General features: G+C 42.0%; 1 pseudogene; it reads right to left on the reverse strand.

Annotated features, from left to right (window-relative positions):
- Nucleotides 1-369: 369 nt before the first annotated feature.
- LOC103300575 (ATP-binding cassette sub-family D member 3-like) lies at nucleotides 370-9,442 on the reverse strand (annotated as a pseudogene).
- Between the last annotated feature and the right edge of the window lie 218 nt (nucleotides 9,443-9,660).

Genomic DNA, 9,660 nt, shown 5'->3' on the forward strand with positions numbered 1-9,660 from the left:
GTTTTAAACAGGGTTCTTCATTGAAGGAAAAGAGCCATACGAATCAAATTAGTTGACTTCCAATGGTTTACATCCCAGGGTGAATCAGGTGACATTAATTTAAGCCCAATTTAATTTAGGCAGTTTTTCAACCATAAGAATAAGGTCATTCTTAGGTCATATTAATAATTAAACCAACATATACACAATTAGCAATATCCTATGTTATATGAAAAGTTTTAACAACTTGTTCTCAATTATTTTATATTCAGTTAATGTGTTGCTGGGTTTAAAAATATAAAAAAAGCTCAACTTTATTTTACAATGTACTTTGCATTTCCAAGTGTGTTCTGTAATTCTTTCATCGAAGCAGGTACAGTTCTCCAGATTCTAAGAGCCAAACTCACCTGTATCTTCTGTTATCTGTTTAAATTCATAACTGCCTCTGCCATCCAGATGCAGGTAGTACTCCTGGTGTTTCCAAAATCCCTTCCTGTGTGACAGAGTGAAGGGGATGCCAGCCTCTGGACAATGATTGCAGATGGAGCCTCCATGTCCACACTCCCTGAGTGTGTGCACTCATCCAAAACGACAAACTGGGGTTTATGATGAAATAATCTTGCCACAGCCATTCTTTGCTTCTCTCCACCACTGAGTACATCCATCCAATCCTGAACACCGTCTCAGCCTCCTTCACATTCAAGGATATGCTCCAACTGGACATTATCTAGGTATTCCTTCTGTATTAGGACAGATATCCCCTTCCTTTTCTGGTCTCACTTGGTCTCGAAGTATTCCACTGGTTATATAAGGTCTCTGAGGAACATAAAATAACTTCGCTCTTTCAGGTTTAGGTAGATGTCCTTCAAAAAGAGGCCATAATTCACCAAGAACACAGAAAACTGAACTCTTCCCATAGCCATTTGGACCATAAATTAGAATGTTGGCACCAGATTGAACTTCAAAATTAAGGTCTTGGATCAAGATATCTCCATTTGGAGTTGCTAAAGGAACATGATCAACATTTTATGTTATCAGCATTGATAATGTCTCCAGTTCCAGGTATCAAGGGAATACTTGTGCTCTTTCAATACCCTTTTCTTGTTGCAAGATCATCGTGCGTTCATGTTTTCCATTATTGAAATCCTTTAGCACTTGCATTAATTCTGAAATCCAAGCAGTAAAACCAGCCAATCTAGTTATTTCACGGCCAGCCAAAACTATTCGACCCAGAACTTGGGACATTCGCGAAAGCACCCTTCCACTTTGGTAGTAGTCCTCCAGAAGTTCTGGAGGTGGCCAGGGTGAGACAAACCTAGGAAAGGGCAGCTGACAACAGGCAACCAACTACCAGGGCAGGAGATTTGTCAATTATACTATCAATAAAGCCCAAAGAAAACTGAAACAAAATGAAATTATGTAAGCTTCCATCAGTTTTTGGAAGACAGTGTGGATTGTCTGCTTTTCTCTTTTATTCGCGTCATAAAAAGCAATTTCTTCACTGTTTGCGATGAGCTAGGAATTAACATATCTATACTCTCCTTCATACTTTTGCTCAGTTACTGTCATCTTACCAAGGAGTCTTCTAAGTCGAGTTAGGAATAACCCAGAAACAAGCAAGTAGGCCATCATGCTTGCTGGGTCTCGAGCTCCTATTGCACTCATAACTTGAAGATATACAAAACTATCTCTAAAATTGGCTTACTAAAATTTGAATACAGATCAACTACACTGTCACAAAACTTTTCTACACCTTGTGTAAGCAGCTGGTCTGGATTAGCTATTCTGTTTTCCAGATTTCCCATTTTATAATACGTGAACGCTTGGAGATATTCCTCGCAGAGGTATTTAGTTAGTTTTACTCAGAAGCACAATGTGAGCTCATTTAACCCAAACTCCAAGAAGCTTTTAACCAGAGAGATGAGAGGCATGGCAGCCATGAAGTTGAATAAGTATCTCTTGAAATCTTTTCTGCTGTGACCAATGATACCACTTTCAATGAGTGTCCCATTTTGAATCATTGAAACATCACAATGTGTTTGAGACACAAGCATAACAGCAATAAGTATCAAGTAACCCGTCTTTTTACAAAATGTTCTAGAGACCGATTTTCAGAATCCTTGAGAGCCTTGAGAAAAACACCGCGTAATCCATAGCTCATTCTTTTTTCCCTTCTTTCTCATTTTTCCATAATGGTGGCTTTCCATTTTTCTTACTGTACAGGTGGAGAGTGAGACCCAGCTTGTGGAGCAGGCAGAGACGCAGGAACTGAGCCCTGCCAGCGAGGAGTTTCCCACCTTGCTGAAGGCTATCCTGGCACTCAGGAGTGAGCCAGCAGGGCCTACCCTTCATTTTTTAATGCAGTGTAGAACATTAATTGATTTGTTGATGTTGAAAAATCCTTATATCTAAGGAATAAATCTCAATAGAATATGGTGTATAATTTTTAAATGTATTGCTGAATTTGTTTGACTATATCTTTATTATTTTTTTAATCATCACAAGATGATGTTTTTTAATTGATTAGAAAGAGAGGAGGGGAAAGGGGGAAGAGAGAGGAACATCAATGTGAGAGAGAAACATCAATATGTTGCCTATCACTCATGCTCCAACTGGGAATGAAACTGGCAACCTAGGTATGTGCCCTGACCTGGAATTGAACCCGTGACCCTTTGGTGCAAGGATGATGCTCCAACCAGCTGAGCCACACTGGCCAGGGCTGTTTTGCTAATATTTTGTTGAAGATTTTTACATGTATGTTCATCAGAGATATTGGCTTATGATTTCTTTCTTTAAGTGTTTATCTGGTTTTGGAATCATTATAATGCTGTTCTTGTAAAATGAATTTGGGAGTCTTTCCCTTCTTGAATAGTAAAGGATAGATGTTAGTTTTTCTTTAATTGTTTGTTAAAATTTACCTGTGAAGCCATCTGATCCACAACTTTTGTGTTTGTTGAGAATTTTTTGATCACTGCTTTGATGTAATTTGTGGGTTCAGATTTTCTGATTCCTCCTGATTCAGTCTCGGGAGCTTGAATGTTTTTAGGGATTTTTCAGTTTCTTTCAGATTGTCCAAGAATTTTCTTATAATTCTTTGTATTTCTGTGGTATCAGTTATTACTTCTCCTTCATTTCTGGTTTTATTTATTTGGGTCCTCTCTCCCTTTTTCTAGATGAGTCTGATTAAAGTTTAACAATTTTTTTATCTTTTTAAAAAAACAGCTCTTGGTTTCATTAATATTTTTTTTTTTAGATTTTATTCATTTATTTCTGCTCTGACCTGCCCCTCCCCCCCTTCTTCTACTCACTTTGGGCTTTGTATGTTGTTGTTTTCCAGTTCTTTTAGGTGAAAGGTTATATGTTAATTTAAGATTGTTCTTGTTTCTTAAGATAGGCCTGTATTGCTATGAACTGCTTTCTCTGTGTCCCATAGATTTGGAGTTGTCATGTACTCATTTCCCACTTATTTATGTATTCATTGCTTGCTTCTTGTATGTGCCCTGACTGGGAATCAAACCTACAACCTTGGCATACTGGGGCAATGCTTTAACCAATTGGGCTACTCTGCCAGGGCTCTCGTGTACTCATTTTCTTTTGTCTCAAGGTATCTTTTGATTTCTTTCTTGATTTTATTGTTAATCCATTCATTGTTTAGTAACATGCTACTTAGCCTGCATGTGTTGGTGTGTTTTTCAACTTTTTTCTTGTAACTGATTTCTAGATTTATACCATTGTGATCAGAGAAGATGGTTGAAATTATTTCGATCTTCTTAAATTTATTGAGGCCATTTTTAAGGCCTAATATGTGGGCTATCCTGAAAAATGTTCCATGTGCATTTGAAAAATATGTTTATCCTGAAGGTGTAATATTTTGGAAATATCAATTAAATCCATCTGGTCTAATGTTTCATTTAAGGCCATTTTTTCCTTATTGATTTTTTGTCTGGAAGATCTATCCTTTGATTTCAATTGGGTATAAAATTCCCTACAATGATTCCATTACTGTTAATATATCCCTTTATGTCTATCAATTTTTAAAAAATATTTAGGTGCTCCTAGGTTCGGTGCACAAATGTTTCCAAGGTTTATTTACTCTTGTTAGATTGATCCCTTTATCATTTTCTATTTGCATAAAATATATTTTTCCATTCCTTTATTTGTATCATTTGTTCTGAGGTGAGTCCCTTGTAAATAGCATATATGTAGGTCTTGTTTTCTTATCCATTCAGCCACCCTATGTCTTTCAATTGGAGCATTTAAACAATTTACATTTAAAGTTATTATTGATAAGTACATATTCACTACCAGCTTATTCTTCATATTTATGTTTCTCATTTTTTAAAGTTTTCTTCTTATAGAAGTCCATTAACATTTCTTGTAATACTAGTTTGTTGCTGATGATCTCCTTTAGTATTTTCTTGTCTGGGAAGCTATTTCTCCTTCACTTGTAAATAATAGCCTTGATGGATAGAGTAGTATTAGTTGTAGGTCCTTATTGTTCATCACTTTGAATATTTCATTCCATTCCCTTCTGGCCTGAAATGTTTCTGATGAGAAATCAGCTGACAGTCTTATGGGAGCTCCTTTGTAGGTAACTATCTTTCTCTTGCTGCTTTTAAGATTCTCTCTTTGTTTATAATCTTTGCCATTTTAATTATGATGTGTCTTGGTGTGGACCTCTTTGGGTTCATCTTGTTTGAGACTCTCTACACTTCCCTGACTTATATGTCTTTTTCCTTCACCAGGTTAAGGGAGTTTTCAGTCATTATTTATTCAAATAGGTTGTCAATCCTGTGTTTCTCTTCTCTTTCTGATAGTCCTACAATGCCTATATTGTTACTCTTGATGTTGTCCCAGAGGTCCCTTAAACTTCCGTCATTTTTTCAAATTCCTTTTTTCTTTTTTGCTTAGGTGTTCTCTGCTATCTTGTCCCCTAAACTGTCGATTTGATCCCCTGCTTTATTTAATCTGTGTTGATGCCTCCTAGTGTATTTTTCATTTCTGACTGGTTATTTTTTATGGTTTTTATGTCCCTTTCTATGCTTACTATCTCTTTGTTTAAATTCTAACTGAATTCACCCATTCTTCCCCTAAGTTCCTTGAACATCCTTATAATCTTTGTTTTGAACTCTGCATCTGGTAGTTTAGTTTCCCCCATCTCATTTAGTTCTTTTCCTGGGGATTACTCTTGTTCTTTCATTTGGGGGCTGGCCCCAGGAAATGAAACTGGCCCCAGCGGGGTCTAGTGCATGCCAGGATCTTCCTTTTCATTATGCTATGATGTGGTCTTAAGCCCATCACCCCATGTGTTACTTTTGGGGCTTCTTGAGAAGGTCTCAGTGCAGGTCAATGTCAGACACTACCTGTAACTGGTCCTAGGCAACCTGTGTGGAGCTAACAAGTTATCTGAGTTTGTGGCTACCTCTGCTGGGCAAGGATGTGCATGGGAGGGGCCATGCTGTGTACCAAGGCTGGCTGCCACCAGGTCCAAACCCAGGGCAGGTCAGCAGAAGGCACAAGGCACTCTGAGATCCACCTTCACCTGCTGGCCACCTTTTAGGCTGTCACTGAAAGAACCTCTGGCAGTTTGCAAGTTACATGAGATATGTTCCTAGTGGGTCACCAGGTAGAGGCAAGTGGTGTTCACTAGACCGATACAGATTTAAACTCAGTGCCACTGCTGGCTCTGAGGCCACTCAGGATTTGTCCCAGGATCCCCCAAGGCCAGCTGCCACCTGCCTGGGATTCTCTGGCCTTTGTGGTGGGTGAGGTCTCAGAGAGTCATCATGATGAGGCTAGCAGAGTTCACCCAGCTAAAACAGACCGATATTTGGCCATGTGGAGGTGCCCCTCAGGCACATGGGAGAGAGTGGTCCTCCTTCCATCCCTGCCACTCAGTCTCTTGCCCTGTGATTCTGGCACTGGTTGAACTGCCTAAGCTTCCTTAATAAAGGTTGCAAGGCAGGCCCAGGCTGGAGTCCACCAAAAACCTTTCCATTGGGGCCATCCCTGCAGGGCGGGGCCTCCAGAAGTTGGCAGGGAGGATGTGTGTTTCTACCCAGGTTGATAACAGTGGAGGCAGAGGTGGGCCCAGTCCTGGAGAGGCAGCACCACTCAGGTGTTCGGGACAAATGGCCGTCCCCTCCAGCCCCACAACGCAGTCTCCTCCTCTGTCGTTTGGGCACCGTTTGAACCTGCCAGAACCTCCTCAATGCTCTTTAATAGGGGCTGTGCCTTGGGCCTGGCTGCAGTCTGCCAGAAGCCTCTCCAGTGGGGTCCAGTGGCTTTTCAAATGGTATGTGGCTTTGGTCACACTGAAGACTGAGGTGCCGAGGTGCCATGTGAGGGCAGTAGTTTGCTGGCTTTGCTCTAGATGGACATCTCCCACTGTAACTAGGACTTTGGAACCCTCCCCTATTGTCTCTGCACATGTGACATGAGATGTGTTAAGGCTAAATCCAGGAAAGAAGCCTGCTCTACACGTCACTCTCTCCTGGAGAAAACGGCCTCGTCTTTCACTGGGTGTAATTATAGACACGTATCCATTATGACACATTTGAAAACATTTATTGTTCAATTTTGGTTGACATACAATATTATTAGTTTCAGGTGTACAACATAGTGATTAGACACTCATATACCTTTTGAAGTGATCACCCCTTATAAGACTAGTACCCATCTGACAGCAGACATAGTTATCATAATATTATTGACTGTATTCCTTATGCTCTACTTGACATTTCTCTCAATATTTTTATTACTGGCAATTTGTACTTCTTAATCTCTTTCAGCTTTTACACTGAATCAATTCTTTTCCTCTGTGGCTATAAGTTTGTTTCTGTTTTATTTATTCAGGTAAGTCTTTAAAATTTGTTGAGCATCTATGTGCCTGGCACTTTACTAGGCACTGTGAGACCATGAGATAAAAGAGGACATATGAGTCTAGTGGATAAAACAAATTAAGAAAATAAAAATATGAAGCATGTAGAGAGGCATGGGGCCTGACCTAAGTATGAGGGAAGAACTGGGGAGGGGTGCAGAGGGCTCTCAAGTGAAGCTTAAGCTGAATTGTGAAGGGTGAATAGGAGCTGACCAGACAGAGAAAGGGAAGTCAGGGCATCTCGGTGGAAGAGATAATGAGTACACAGGCACAGGATGCCCAAGAGCAGGGCACACGCAGCCATGCAAACTCTGCAGAATGGCGGCAGGGGAGAGTTTTGCTATGATCAACAAATGGGAGAGGAGAATGGGGTAGAGCTGGGGCCCAGGCATTGCTACCAGCCTGGGCTTCAGAGGTGACCCTGTGAGATGGGTGACATATAGTCTAGTCACCGAGAGGCCGAGTGAAAACAGGAATTTCCCAATGAGCAGCGGAGGAGCCAAAGGCGCCATATCCTTGGAGTTGAAGAGGCCTGGAAATACACATTTCCTGCTGCCACCCCCTTCTCTCAGTCCCACCAGCACATCAATCTACAGCTGCCACTCGCGTAGCTACAGCGCCGTTTCCTTCCTGCAGAGAGAGAAACCCTCTCCATAGGACTTAAAAGATTTCCGAACAGTGACGGGGTCTTGGCTGCCCTTTCCCTGGGCTGTTAAGCCACACATTTGGCTGCGCCAAGGTGGGGGGGGGGGGGGGGGGGCGGGGACTGTAAAAACGACTTGTGCGTTACTATCCATCTCCCCTTTCCTTCTGACAACGCCAATCCTGTCTGCCAGATGGCCACGATAAGTCTTACAGGATCATAGGCAGTTTTATCTGCCAAAGTACTTAGAGTTCGTATTTATGGTGTTAAGGAGATTAGCTCCTAAATGCTAATGGTAGGCAGTCGGCAGAGCTACCCAGTCTGATTCCTTGGCATGGGTGCAGCTTCTTGAAGGCACTCCGCTGGGCGGAGAGGCCCTGACCTGGCACTTTCTCCGCATCAGATGTCCTCAGGCACTGCATTTGCACATTGAGAGGCATTTGCACATTGAGAGACGAGGGGCCAAACAGAAGCCAGAGCTCAGGCAGCTGCAAACTCCCTAATTGATCTGGATTTTGAAAAAAATTATAACATAGTTTCAGGGTTTGTTTGTTTGTTTGTTTGTTTGTTTGAGCATGCTGAGGGAAAAGTGAGGGTTAAGACACTGGATGCGAACAACTCACCTCCCCCCTTTCTGCTCAAAAAGATGGTCGCCGCCCTGGCCAGGTGGCTCGGTGGGTTAGGTGTCCCATGCACTGAAAGGTTGCTGGTTCGATTCCTGGTCAGAGGACATCCCTGCTACGAGGTGTGCAGGAGGCAGCTCATCGATGTTTCACTCTCACATCGCTGTTTCTCTCTTCTCTCTTCCTCCCTCTTTCAAAATCAATAAGTGATTCTTTAAAAAAAGAAATAGTGAATGGCAATGAAATGATGCTTTCTTTTTTTTCCTTCCTCTTCCCTTCCTTGCCTCCTCCCAGGAGCCACTTCTTATATTCAGGAATATAAATGTGAACATTGGGTCCTGCCGTCACACAACATGTCGTGTCTTCAGGGAGAAAGTGCACACAAAAGCACCAGGGCGGCCGACGGGCCTGTAGGGAGGGGGAGCATCGCTTGGATGCTGCTGGAAATGCAGGATCTCAGCCCCAGCTCCCCCCACCCGCCTCAGTCAGAACCTGCACTTTAACCAGACCTCCAGGTGACTTGTCTGGATGTTGAAGCTTGCAAAATGTTGTTTCGTGCTTTCAAAGCAGTAGGCAATGGTCCCCAAACGTGTGGGCTGGAAAGAGAAGGAAGTGTTCTGAAATAAGGGCACCCAAAGCAGGTTCTGTGGAAACAAGCAACCAGTTCTGACAAAAGCTCAATGTAAACCAAGTGAGTAGGGAAGGCATTGGAGAACAAGACCAAACAGAGAGTAAATGGGACTGTAAAATCACGTGAACAAAAGTTGACAAGTTCAGGTTTTAACTCCAGCACTCGTGCCTCTGATTTCCTAACACTGGAGAAGAATCTCAGCTTTCCATCAGCGAAACGGGCGTCATTCTATCTGCCCCACTGACCTCAGGTACTTAGAAATATCAGCTATGCTAACACACATGAAGAAGAATTAGAAGTGGCAAAGGACTTACAAGTTTAAGTTTTAATTAAGAAATCAGAAAATGAAAAACGTTGATGACAATGCAACTTACAAAAGATGTGTTGACACAGTTGAGTGAGTTGGATATTGCCCATGCTCTAGAATGGCAGTTCTTAAATTATCTCCAGAGTTCCTGATTCATTATATCTGGGAGAAGCCCAGGAATTTTCATTTTTAGCAAGTCTTTCCTTGGTGTTGGTGCTGTGATCTGTACACCACATTTTGAGAACCATTGCTCTAGGACTTACCGGGACTTGATGACTGTGGATATTCTAGTCTGCCTTTGAAAAGGTTTTTCTGGTAGTTCTTCACAAATACCAAGGCATGGAAGGTGACTACTGTGGCAGGCCTCTAAGGCAGGCATGCTTCGTAGCATGAGGAAGTTATATGTGGGAGGTGGGGAGAAGGAGCACGACCCCTGAGTACCCAGGAGGTTGGGAGTACATGGCGACCTTTGTCTACATGAAGACTTCATCCCTGGAGGCCGTTAAATATCACTTAGTCCATGGAATAAAACTCCAAAGAACTACAAAGTACAAGTAAATACAGGGTTTGAAGTATAATCTTCAACCCCCCGTAGGA

This window comes from Eptesicus fuscus, chromosome 20, assembly GCF_027574615.1.
Source record: "Eptesicus fuscus isolate TK198812 chromosome 20, DD_ASM_mEF_20220401, whole genome shotgun sequence".
Lineage (NCBI taxonomy): Eukaryota > Metazoa > Chordata > Mammalia > Chiroptera > Vespertilionidae > Eptesicus > Eptesicus fuscus.